Source organism: Podarcis bocagei (genome assembly GCF_964188305.1).
Source record: "Podarcis bocagei genome assembly, chromosome: 10".
Lineage (NCBI taxonomy): Eukaryota > Metazoa > Chordata > Lepidosauria > Squamata > Lacertidae > Podarcis > Podarcis bocagei.
Window position 1 is genome coordinate 48,201,578 of NC_138135.1, and position 12,407 is coordinate 48,213,984.

At 42.1% G+C, this 12,407-nt stretch overlaps 1 protein-coding gene across 2 annotated transcripts in view; it reads right to left on the reverse strand.

Annotated features, from left to right (window-relative positions):
* Positions 1–12,407, reverse strand: part of RAB3IP (RAB3A interacting protein) — a 51,239-nt gene that overhangs the window by 15,114 nt on the left and 23,718 nt on the right. The window contains exon 1 of one of the 2 annotated variants that reach the window (XM_081211967.1): positions 10,464–10,584. The exons of the other annotated variant lie outside the window; for it this stretch is intronic. The gene's annotated coding sequence lies outside the window, so the exon portion shown is untranslated. Of the gene's footprint in view, positions 1–10,463; positions 10,585–12,407 lie in introns of those variants that run through there. 2 annotated transcript variants of the gene reach the window in all.

The following is a 12,407-nucleotide window of genomic DNA, read 5'->3' on the forward strand; positions in this document are numbered from 1 at the left end:
TTTCTGCAAGTACCGTGCATGTTGTTGTTTAGAGGGAAATATTCAAAAGAGTTCTCCATCTCGTAATAAATTTTCAATTCATTCCTCTGTCATGAATGGCATGAGCCTTGCTGAAATGTAGGGATAGCAAATGTAGGTCCCCCTCCAGATGTTGCAGAGCCCCAACACCCATCACCCCTACCATTGGTAATGCTGGCTGGGGCTGGTGAAATATAAACCAACAACATCTGTTGTTGGCTAGCCAAATTGGCTAACTCTGCTCTAATGATTGAATCTTTATTTGCGGCAGCCATCGGCCATAGCAATAAAACAAGAAATAAAAAGTCAATTATATAAAATACATTTTAGGGTTTTGAATCAATAGTCAAATAGTGGATCTTATTCTAAAACCTTGCAAACTTTGCTGTCACCTGCTCATCTTGATCTGCCAAGAGAAAGGACACGGTGGCAGTGGTTGGGCGACCCGGAATGGACAATAAAAGAGGGATGATATTCTCATTCCTCAAGTCTTTATAAAGAGTGCAAGCCAGAAGGGCATGGCCACTGATTCGGTACTGCCATCTCCACAGGGATATAAGCATTTTTCGTGTGGAATCTGTTGGAATCATCCCTCAAGTACAGCTGAGGGCAATATATGCAATCTTGCAAGAGCAAAAGCATGTCTATATTTTAGAATTGCTAGTTATGCAGATAGGGTGCCAGAGATTCGAAATGGGAAGGTGTAATCAAATCAGTAGTGTGGGTCAGAAAAATTTTCAGTGCTTTTATTTTCCCAAAAATACATAGAGAGAAGATAGATATTCATTTCATAAGCTCATTAGTAGCAATGACTGGATGACAATTACAAATATGGTCTTTGGGAGGTTTGACAGTATCAAATTTTTAGCTTTGTTTATTAAATACAAGTGAAACAAATATTCTAAGTTAGATCATTCTCTAGGGCAGAGCTTTCCACACTTTTCAGGTTGGTGAAACACTTTTTAGACGTACATCACTTTGCGGCACAGTAATTCAGTTTTACTTAGCAAACCACAGAGGTTAAACTAATCCCTTTCCGCCCCGGGAGGAGAGCAGGGAGTGTTTGTGTCACACACCTACACAGTGCAGCCGACACACTAACGTGTCGCGACACACAGCTCGGAAAGCTCTGTTCTAGGGCATCTGAACATTTTCCAAAGCAAAGCACCCCAATTTGGATAGGAAGATTTTCCAGAATTATTTTCAGAATGTCCACAGCTAACCAGAAGACATAACTTGACCATACCGTGCCTTTCTTCAATACTCAATATTTACAGTAGAATCTGATGTCCTTTGACTCAGTGTGTTTGACCAGGCTTAATCCCTAAAAATCGTCTTATGAACATCTTTAAAAATAACAACTATATAAAAATCATGAGGGTCAAAGCTTCCCAAGGCACTGCATTGCTAAAGCTTTGTTTTATACAGTCAGTAATCCAAACCCCCAAGGGAGCTGGTTGTTACCTGATGCAACTCCTGAATTCCCTTCCCCCACCAAGGACATCTTGAGGCTTGAGGGTTTTTAGCAAGACAGGCAGCTGCATTCAGACAAAGGATGTGGAATGCACGTAATTGACACTGAAGAGGATGTAAACAAATTACAGTAAATAATTTAATGTTTCTAGAGACAACAATGCACAAAAACCTCTATTCGTATTTTACAGCTAAGCACTGTCTTAGAATTCAACTGTTAGCAAAAAGAAATGGCGAGGAAAGAGATTACTCCAGAAACTATTGTAGCAGGATGGTTCAAGTAGTGCAGATATAGCTCAATTCCAGGAACAGGCATCTTAAGATATTCATTTTACCTCCAGAAGCAAAAATGAAAAAAGCAGCATGCTATCATTAAGAGCAATGACAAACCTAGACAGCATCTTAAAAAGCAGAGACATCACCTTGCCGACAAAGGTCCGTATAGTTAAAGCTATGGTTTTCCCAGTAGTGATGTATGGAAGTGAGAGCTGGATCATAAAGAAGGCTGATCGCCAAAGAATTGATGCTTTTGAATTATGGTGCTGGAAGAGACTCTTGAGAGTCCCATGGACTGCAAGAAGATCAAACCTATCCATTCTGAAGGAAACCAACCCTGAGTGTTCACTAGAAGGACAGATTCTGAAGCTGAGGCTCCAATACTTTGGCCACCTCATGAGAAGAGAAGACTCCCTGGAAAAGACCCTGATGTTGCGAAAGATGGAGGGCACAAGGAGAAGGGGACGATAGAGGACGAGATGGTTGGACAGTGTTCTCGAAGCTACTAGCATGAGTTTGACCAAACTGCAGGAGGCAGTGGAAGACAGGAGTGCCTGGCGTGCTCTGGTCCATGGGGTCACGAAGAGTCGGACACGACTAAACGACTAAACAACAACAACAAATGGGTAACAAAAAATGGACACTTTTGATCACCTCCTCATAGTCATGCCAGAGACAGATAAGGGAGGGGGGGCATGCAAGCCCCCAAGTCTTGTTCCTGCCATGATCAACTATGGTTGAGCATGACTTCCCAACTGGCCAATTTACACACAATTTGATCCTAGCATTCGGCATTGCTCTAGTCTGGAAGTGTCCTTGTCTTCATTGTGAAAAGATGAATTAGTCAAGTACTGTACAAATAAGAGTAGCAACAAACTCCTGCTCAGACAAGTAACGCCCTCTTCCAGGATACTCCAATCCATTCAATGCCACCCCCTTTTCTATTTGTACCTTTCAAGTCCACTCAGCATGCTCAGCTTTAGCCAGGCTGGGTTTTTTTGGGTGGGGGGCAGCTCTTAGGCTATTTCTTCTCAAATATGTCCTGTACTTCTGGGAACCAAGCCAATCATTCTCTCTTGCTTCAGTGGCCTCATTTTGGCTAAGATCCTGTCAGCACTCACCAGCCAAACCAGCTATTAGAGGGAGTGAGTTACACTTTCAGGTAACAAAGAAATGAATACAAGAACCAGTTTTGTGCTCATTCGGATGTAAAACAGACAAAACAACTTTGTGTTCTTACCAAGCATTGCATGGTGATGGAAACGCCAATTTCAGAAGTAAAAAGGACCTTAGAACTTCTATTGAGATAGTTATGCCATGTTTTGTCACCATTATGATATGGCAAATGAGTCATTTTATGTAAATTACTGCCAGAGTAGTTCTACGCTCTCAAAGTCAGCTTAAGCCTCATGTGTAAAGACAATCTAAGAAACAAGGAAGTTCCAATATTTAAATCTCTAGTGAAACAGTGACGGAAAGTTGTAAAAACACTTTAAAAAACAAACCACCATTTAAAGCTTATTTATGTTTTAGTTCTATAAACAGGGTGAAAGTGATATGGTTTAATCAGCACTCAAGGCTTGCTTACACAATGCATTAGCCTCTGAAGAGACCTTAAAACATGTTTCGGTGTCACATGTGTCAAACGTTGCAAGCTAACTAAAGGAAAGAGGCTTTGAATACAAAAGGCTTTGGACTGGCCTCTGTACAATTTCTGGGTAAGTGGCTAATAAATTATATTATGGACTTTAGCTTGGTAAGCACCAGACATTGGAGTCATGGACACAGTTCTCCAAAGATAACACCACACAACACGCAAGCACAGGGTCAATCCACATTTTCTGAAAGCACATGTGACACAGAGCTAATTAAGAGGGTACAGTGGTACCTCAGGTTAAGTACTTAACCTGAAACTGTTCTTAACCTTGTGATAGGAATTTTATGGTTTTAGATATATAGTAATGTTCATAACTGCACATACATAGATCAGTACAGGAAGGCCAACCTGGAACCATTTTGATTCCTAAACTGACCAAATCCTTTCTCTGCAAGGTTAAAAATGGAAAAGCCTCCCCATTGTCTCTTCCTTTAATCTGTGTTTGAATAAGGTGTGAGCCTGTGACCTGGCCCAGGAAATAAGTATTTTAGCATTACAAAAGAATGGCCAGGCTCCCCAGAAAATCCAATCAAGTAACCTGCTAGACAGGAGATAAACAAGGAGAAGAGAAAAACAACATTTAAATTTCTGTGATGTAGGTGGGATGTATCTGAGGGGTGGTCTTAGGTTACACCCCTTCTGTGATGTATGCATAATGTTTCTGGGGGTGGTCCTGATCTAGAGAAGGGGAATTTCAAAAGTCTTTATAAGGCCTTGCAGGCCATTGTTCTGGGTTCTCTTCCTCTCCTGCGTGTGAGGGGAGTACCCTGTTGCAACAGATCAATAAAGATCAAGCTTACTGGCTGCTTTGCTTCTCAATATTCTCTGGTTGGCCTCTGTTATTTTCTCCTACCAATAGGGAACCTATGTAAGGACTCTATATGGGCTCTTGGATACCCCATAAGGGAAAAGGGCATATTTTTTATTTACAACAACCTGAAGCACCACTTTAGCTAATGGGGCCTCCTGCTGCCGTCACGCCGCCAGAACCCGATTTCTGTTCTCATCCTGAAGCAAAGTTCTTAACCTGAAGCACTATTTCTGGGTTAGTGGAGTCTGTAACCTGAAGTGTATGTAACCTGAAGCGTATGTAACCTGAGGTACCACTGTACTTCAGTAAGGTATGAGATAGAAACTCTGTTCAGTTTCCCAGCTACATCCTAAAGTCATAAAACTTACAAAGTTTTAAGTTCTTAAAATATAAATCATTTTAAACATGCATAATAGAAAGAGTCTATGACCACATCATACCTTACATAATATATTCATTGGAATTTTAATGTAGATAATGACCATTTCAGATACCATTTCAGTTTTCCAGTCCATTAGAATGCTAACTTACATATCAGAAATGAGTGTATCAAAAATGGGAAGGGAAACAGATTTTAAAATATTTTTTCCACTTCTAATAAAAACATAATCTTGCCATTCTTTCCAGTAATGGTCTTCCCTTCAGGGGAAGACATCAGCACTCAGTGCCCATGGGCAGCTGTCGAGACCCCAAATCCCTGGCAAGGTCCAGTGCTAATGTCTGTCTAGCCCCCCACTTTAGGTTTCCCCCCACCTCACTTAGTGCTCTGATCGGCACTGGCTGGCTGTTCTAGGTGCCACACAATTTCCCACAATTCCCCCAATGAAGTGGCACTCTGGGGCATTAAGGGAAATTTAAATAGTGCCCACCCAGGGCTGCAACTGACTGCTGCTAAAGTTGGGTAAGCCAGGGCCAAAAGAGATGAGGATTCGCCAGGAAGGCCCTTTCTCCAGAGAACCCACAGAACCTGCTCATCTTCCAACTTTCTGCCCACCACCAGATTTATAAGGATTTGTGCTTTTCCTGTGTGTGTAGGACAACAGACTGAGAGGTTCCTCAATTCACTTACACAACAGCATTGAAGGGAAAGCTAACTCAAGATATCGCACATTTATATATATATGAAGGATTAATTCTCCGCTAAGTACACAGCATGAACTGATAAACACATGTGACTCGCCAGCAGGCTTTTGCAATTTAGGGCTATTTTTGGCATTTTGAGATTCACAGACGTCTTACACCCACTCTGTGTAGCTGCCCACAAATGCAGAATGCCACATTTAGATTCGGCCTCTGCATGAAAACCCTTAATGAACAGCCTGCAAGACAACCTCATTTATCCCAATCAAGCAAGACATAATCAAATCAGTAGACTTTTAAAAAAAGGAAAAATGTCGGAGGCAAGGGAATAGTTACATCTTTGATGAGGATTCTGGAAGTTTCCCCAGATTCCTGCCATCACTACCTTTGCAACCAATCACCAGAGACTACCTTCATCAACAATAACAACATAAGACAGAAAGCTGCTTTGTGACTTCTCTTGCTGTTTACTATGAGATTCTTTTCTTTTAAAAAAATAATCTAGTTTCAACTGCAGATTTGCACCAGGTTACTACATATTTTAAGAAACATTGTATAAATACAAGTGAGCATTTTAATTTTTTAAAAAATGAGAACTGTTTGAGTGGAAATTTATATGCATTACTAGTGAATTTGCATTAATCCCAATTCAGTGTTCTTCCATTAAGGAATGAGGTTTCTAATCCTGTTTGAAACCCTAATGCCCATTTCTGTCAGATGCAATTTTTTTTATAATAAAAAAGGAAGAAAGAGCAATAACATGTAATTGAATATTTTGAAAAAAGTGTGAATTCAATCACTTTTGTTGTAAGGAAGATAACAGAAATGTAAAGTGAGCCCCTGGTGCGTGAGGAGGAACCGACTATTTCCGGATAGAAGTACAAATGTTAACGGTTGGTTTACTATGGAGTTGAGCTGGTTAAAGATCCTAAGCTTAGAGCTTTACCTATCTTAAATTCCAAAGAATGTGTCTTTCGTTAAATATTTTAAATGTAATCTTCCTAGCAAAATTCTTTCAATCTTTGCCATCTCTGCACAACACAAAGCTATGGGTATTTTTTACTCTGACCAAAGAACGCGACTCCCTTGAGTTAATGTTTATTTGGCAGGAAATGTTCCACTTCTTCTGCTACTCTTATCCTCTACACTTTTAGCGTTAAATCTCAAAGTTTCCATTAAAGCCAAACATTTAAAGAGAAAGTGGTATAGCAGTTAGAATGTTGGACTAGAGCTTTGGAAAATCTATACCCAGCTGTGAAGTTAACTGGACAATCTTGGGCCAGGCTCTCAGCCTATCCTGCCACTCAAGGTTGTTGTGAGGAGAAGAATGCACAACATCTTCAGCACTCTTGAGGCAAGAGGGACATCGGTGTGATAATAAAATAAATCTCCTGCACCTCTGTATTAGGCAAAAAGCAGCAAGACTGTATAGAATTAAACCCTACATGAAGAGGTCATTATTCAGTGATAGATGCTATGTTTTGCATGCAGAAAGTTGTGGATTCAGTCCATGAGACAGTCTGATAAAAGTTCTCTGATAGAAGGTGGCTAGCAGAGACACTGGAGAGCTGCTATCAGTCAGAGTAGATAGTAAAAAAAGTTAAAGGGCCGCTGGACGGTTAAGTCCAGTCAAAGGTGACTCTGAGGTTGCAGTGCTCATCTCACTTTCAGGCCGAGGGAGCCGGCAGTTGTCCACAGACAGCTTTCCAGGTCATGTGGCCAGCATGACTAAACTGCTTCTGGCGCAACAGAACACCGTGACGGAAACCAGAGCGCATGGAAATGCCATTTACCTTCCTGCCACAGCAGTACCTATTTATCTACTTGCACTGGTATGCTTTCAAACTGCTAGGTTGGCAGGAGCTGGGACAGAGCAATGGGAGCTCACCCCGTCATGGGGATTCAAACCGCCGACCTTCTGATCAGCAAGCACAAGAGGCTCAGTGGTTTACAAATGGCAGTTTGTGTATTCAATAGTAGGTTTGTGAGGTTATTATGAAGGATGGCTTGCTTGTTTCTTTTCATAGTATCATGGACATGTAAACACTACAAACATGTATTTGGTGCATGTTACAAATCAAGTTGCTCAGTGGCTCTGCTAGGTCACTGAGCCACTTCTCGATAAGCACCTAATCCACTGAGCCAATGGCTCAGCGGGGCTATATCACTAACTAAGAACAACTTGCTAGATCACATGAAACAGGCAGTGCAATGAACCAAGGTGATCTTGGAAACAGAGTGAGGGCTAACGGAAGTGCAGGACTTATATCAGGCAAGCAAAACACAACTTTGTGGCTGCATAATGTTACCTACTAACTCAAACCCTAAGGCCAGAAATACTGTTAAATCAATTAGGCCCAAACTCCAAATGACAGCTATAATGTCCCCTCCCCCTTTTTCCAGATTACAGTCATACCTTGGGTTACAGACACTTCAGGTTGCGCATTTTCGGGTTGTGCACTGCACCGAACCTGGAAGTAGTGGAACGGGTTACTTCTGGGTTTCGGTGCTTTGCGCATGCGCAAAAGCGCCAAATTGCGACCCGCGTGTGCGCAGGCGCGGTGCTGCGCTGCAGGTTGTGAACGCTGTGGGTTGCGAACATGCCTCCCACACGGATCACATTCGCAACCCGAGCATCCCCTGTATTACATTGCCCCCTAAATCTCTCTTCCTCCCCAATCATTATCAGCTGCTCAGTCTGACTAGTGGTACTGCTCCTGAGACCAACCAGTTCTCAGACAGTATGAAGAACTGCTGCTGCAGGTAAACAAATGAGACAGTAGCCTATGTATCCAAGGAGCATGGCAACCAGTGAGAAACAGCAGTTGACAGAGAATGTGCATGGCAATGAGGCTATGAATCAGGACTAGATTCCTAGGCAAGCTAGGGGTAATACTGTTTACTACTTGCATTGGGCAAATTAAATTTGCATACCTGTGCCATAGCAATCTGTGCAGAGTACAAGGCTACTTTTCAATGTGCACTATTAGAATATCCATTAACTTGCTTCTAGGTCATTTTAAAAATCTTCAAAATATATTTGTTTTCAGAGTGCTAAGGAGATGTCATGATACTCAAAATATGTTTTGCTCTAACGAAAATGACAATTCTAAGGTACACTTGAATATTCTCCACTAAATATGGCCCTTCTAAAATGAGATTTGAGTATTAAGTGTCAGCTGCAAGTTGCATGGACATTAGTTATTTATTAAAAGCATAATGACTAGGATAAATTATTTATCCCTCTTTATTCTCAAGGTAATGTTAACCTAGCGTAACAGAACTCTAGCACTACTAAATGGCCTTGGGGGGTGGAATAGACAAAGGACTTAAGGGGGGGGCAGATAAAGGGTGATGTGACCATGCACAGAAAACAAGAAACATATATAAACTGCCAGAAACATAAAAAGCACACAATTTTGTTTTAATTTCTGCATACCAACCCCCTTGTTTCATGTATAATAGATTAAACTTATGCAGTAATGACATTCATATGCATGCATTATCAACCTTTCATCTATGTTAGAAGCAATTGTCAAAGAACCATACATTATTTCTTTTTTTATTTTTAATGCCCTAGCATTTATGAACCAAGCAGACAAGGAAGAACTTGTACAAATGAGAGACACAAGACCTATCAAAATAAAAGTTGCTTTCACAACTTTTTCAAACCAAACACTGCTTCAGAAAATAGTTGTTTTGTTCCCCACAAGCCACCATCCAGAACTTTTAACATTAACTGTGAAGGAACAGAGACTCCATTTATCCTTCCTTCAACTTAACCTCAATTTCATAATACTGTTACCTTAAATCTGTAGTACTTACAGTATTGGTAATCTCCAGTTACAAGGTATTAGCATGCTATTGAAAGTAGGTCTCCTATTGATAAATTGTTCTAGACATCACAATGGACACTTTAATTTTAAGAACAACGGACACATTCTGCTTTACATCCAGCAGAACTGTCAAGTTCGTATCAAAACTTTAAAGATGATGTTTTAATGAAAAACCAACAATGTTTATCTCTAGGAACAAAGTTTTACTGTCAACTCTTCATGAAGAGTAATTCCAATCTGTTCTCCATGTTGATTTTTAAAGAAATAGTTACCAGCACCTTCCCATTCCCTTCATGAAATTTGCCTCTTAAATTCATTTGACTTCGTTTCTTATGCAAAGCCTTCTTTAACATCCTCCCAAATTCTAGTCCCCCTTCAGTCAAGATCAAGTTCAGAATAAGTTGTGCTAATTAAACTTGCATATATTGCCCTTGTATAATTTATTCTGCTTTCAAGATGGAATATAGGGGAAGACAGCTGGGAACAGCATTAAATTATGTAGCCGGCAGAGCCGGGGAAGCAGGGCATAGAAACAACAAACGCTCTTGGAGAATACAGCAGACGACTGGCTGGCCAGACATCATTATGGCTGCCACAGGGTTGCAAACATTACTCTGCACGTTTGCAGGCTTTCCAACTTGCAAGGGCTGGCTTTCTGAAAAACAACAGAAAGACTGACTGTGCAAAATGTGGCCGTCTGCAGATGGCCGGGCCACAGGCGGTGAGTGCTGGGAACCTCATAGGGTGTTTAGAATGAATGCAAAGTCACTTAAAAGAGTGTCAAGGGTTTAAAAACCATAGATCCTGGGTGTCCAACCCTCTCTTAAGAAACACCGTTAAATGCAGTGCTATCTAGGGAGCTGCATCAGGTTACCCCCCCTCCATCAAATACTATCTTCATTCACCCCTTCTAGCATCTAAATTGGTGCCATCGGTATAGGGTTGTTAGACACCCTCCTTGATGAATGCACTAAGGTGGGGGAGGAGAGAAAGAGCCGCGCCTGAGCATATTTGGGCAAGGTGACTCCGTCGAGTTTGAGGAACGGCCACCCAGATGGGCTTGGAAGTGATCTTGGAGGCAGAAGGGCGCCTCTCCTCCATGGGTGCCTAGCAAAACACAGCAGGGACGGAGGCGGCGGCGGGGAAGGGAAGGGCCTCCCCTCCAGGCGTCCCGGCTGCTCGGGAGCTGCGTGTTTCGGGTGCCCCGCGGAGAGGAGGAGCCCCCGACGGGGTGGGAGGCAAGAAGGTGCCACAGGTGGGGCTGGGGCGCCCCGGAGAGCCAGAGTTGCAGAGAAGGACAGAAAAGGCTTACCTGCCTAGCCGAGTGAGACGCTTCCCTGCCAAAGGCGGCGGCGGCGGCGGCTCCCTGCGCTGCTCCTTCTTCCTTCGGCGGCTGCAGCCAGTCTCTGATAACAAGAGGGCAAGCGGAGAGGCGGGGAGCCGCCGCGCATGCGCCCAAGGGGACGCGGCGCCCTCGGGCCGGGCGGAACTCCAGTAATCAGATGCCAGGTAAGAAGCCGCGGCCCGCTGGGTAGGAGGAGGAGGAGGTCCAGGTAGGCGGCGCCAGAGGGCCCCGCGGGCTCCCCCTGGAGGCTGCGTCCCGTCACTTAAACGCCTGTCCGGGCCCCAATAATGGGGAAGAAGAAGAGAGGCGCAGAAACTCTGCAAAGCTCTCCCTTTGCACTCAGCCGGACAGCTTGCAAATTGTTGTAGCTTAAGCGGTCTGGTTTCTAGCACTTATAAAGGGATAAGCTGATAAGCTACGCAAGCAGGATAAAACATTGTTTTTATATGCAACAACTGCGGAAAGAATGTTACTAGCCCAAAGATGGAAGCAAGAAGATTTACGAATGAAAGAGTGGCAGATGAAATTAATGGACTATGCAGAATTGGCAAAACTGACGGGAAGAATTTGGAACCAGCAGGATCAGGTTTTTCAGAAAGACTGGAATAAATTTATGTTATATTTGAAAGACAACTGTAAACAATTAACATTGCTAGCAGGGTTATAGGAAGTTTTGTAAGGAGAAATTAATCACATTACTTATTGTAGTTAAGTAATTATATAAGGATAAGATTTAGCAGGAATAAGAAAATGCAATATATAGAGATTTGATTTGATTTGAAAACCATCAGTCGGTTAGGAGGGAAATCACAGGCTCTTGGAGCCAGATGTTCTACTTTTGTAAAAAGGTTGCTATGATGTCATGCAAGAAAGTATTCGTAAAAACCAATAAATTTTTTTTAAAAAAAATTAAAAATCACAGTTCTGTGAAAGACAGTTTAAATGCCGCAAAAGTACAGCTTTAAAATCAGATAGCTTTAAAGTCAAATAGATCACTTAGAACAAGCAGATAAAACACCACAGCATCATAACAATTAAAGTAGAGAGCAAAGAAGTAAAACCTATCAGAGAACTAAATCACAACATAATAAAAATTTAAGCGGTGTTAGAAAATAAAGAGAAATTTACATGGCACTGAAAGGACATTAGTGCATTCAGAATTGCAGACTAGAGCTTCCTTTGAGGTAAGACTTCACTTAGAAATCAACCCAAGATAGAAAAACTCCCTTATTCTCAAGACTTGTTAAAACTCAAATATTGCTGTGGCTGTGTTTATTTATATTTTTATATTTATATCAGTATGAGAGTAGTATAATTCTTGGAAATTGACAGTTCAATCCTGTGTATCAGAAATAATAAACTCTACTAAGGTATATGGTGCAGATTCTCTAAAAGTCAGTTTTAAGATTGTAGTTTGAATGTTCGCAGCATACCTGAAGTACTGCCGTGTCAACGAACTACTGGAATAAGTGGTTGATAACAATGTCTGGAGAGGATCCTAAACACATATACATCTAAGTAAATCCTCTCCCCATTTGCTCACACATTTCTGGCAGGCTTTTGTTCTGTCTGGGAAGGGAAATGTCTGCTCTTGCAGCCAGCGTTTTCCTAGACACTGCCAAGAATTGAGCAAGCAGCTGGTGCCCCTGAGCAAAAAGGCCATGGCCCCAATCCAGCAGAGGATCGGGGTACCTACTGCTGCACTCACTGAATACCCATTAGCATCTAAAATGTTAGCAGTGCTAGCAGTTGTAAAAGTGCTGATCTCTTGATGGCTGGCAAAGATGGAGCGTCTCGATTCCCTGTTCTTCCCTCCTAACAGCTACTGTCAGTGCAGAGTGGAGCTTTGCAAATTCATCCCAGGTACTAAACAAGGCAGGCTTGGGGAACCCGTTGCCCTCCAAATGCTGT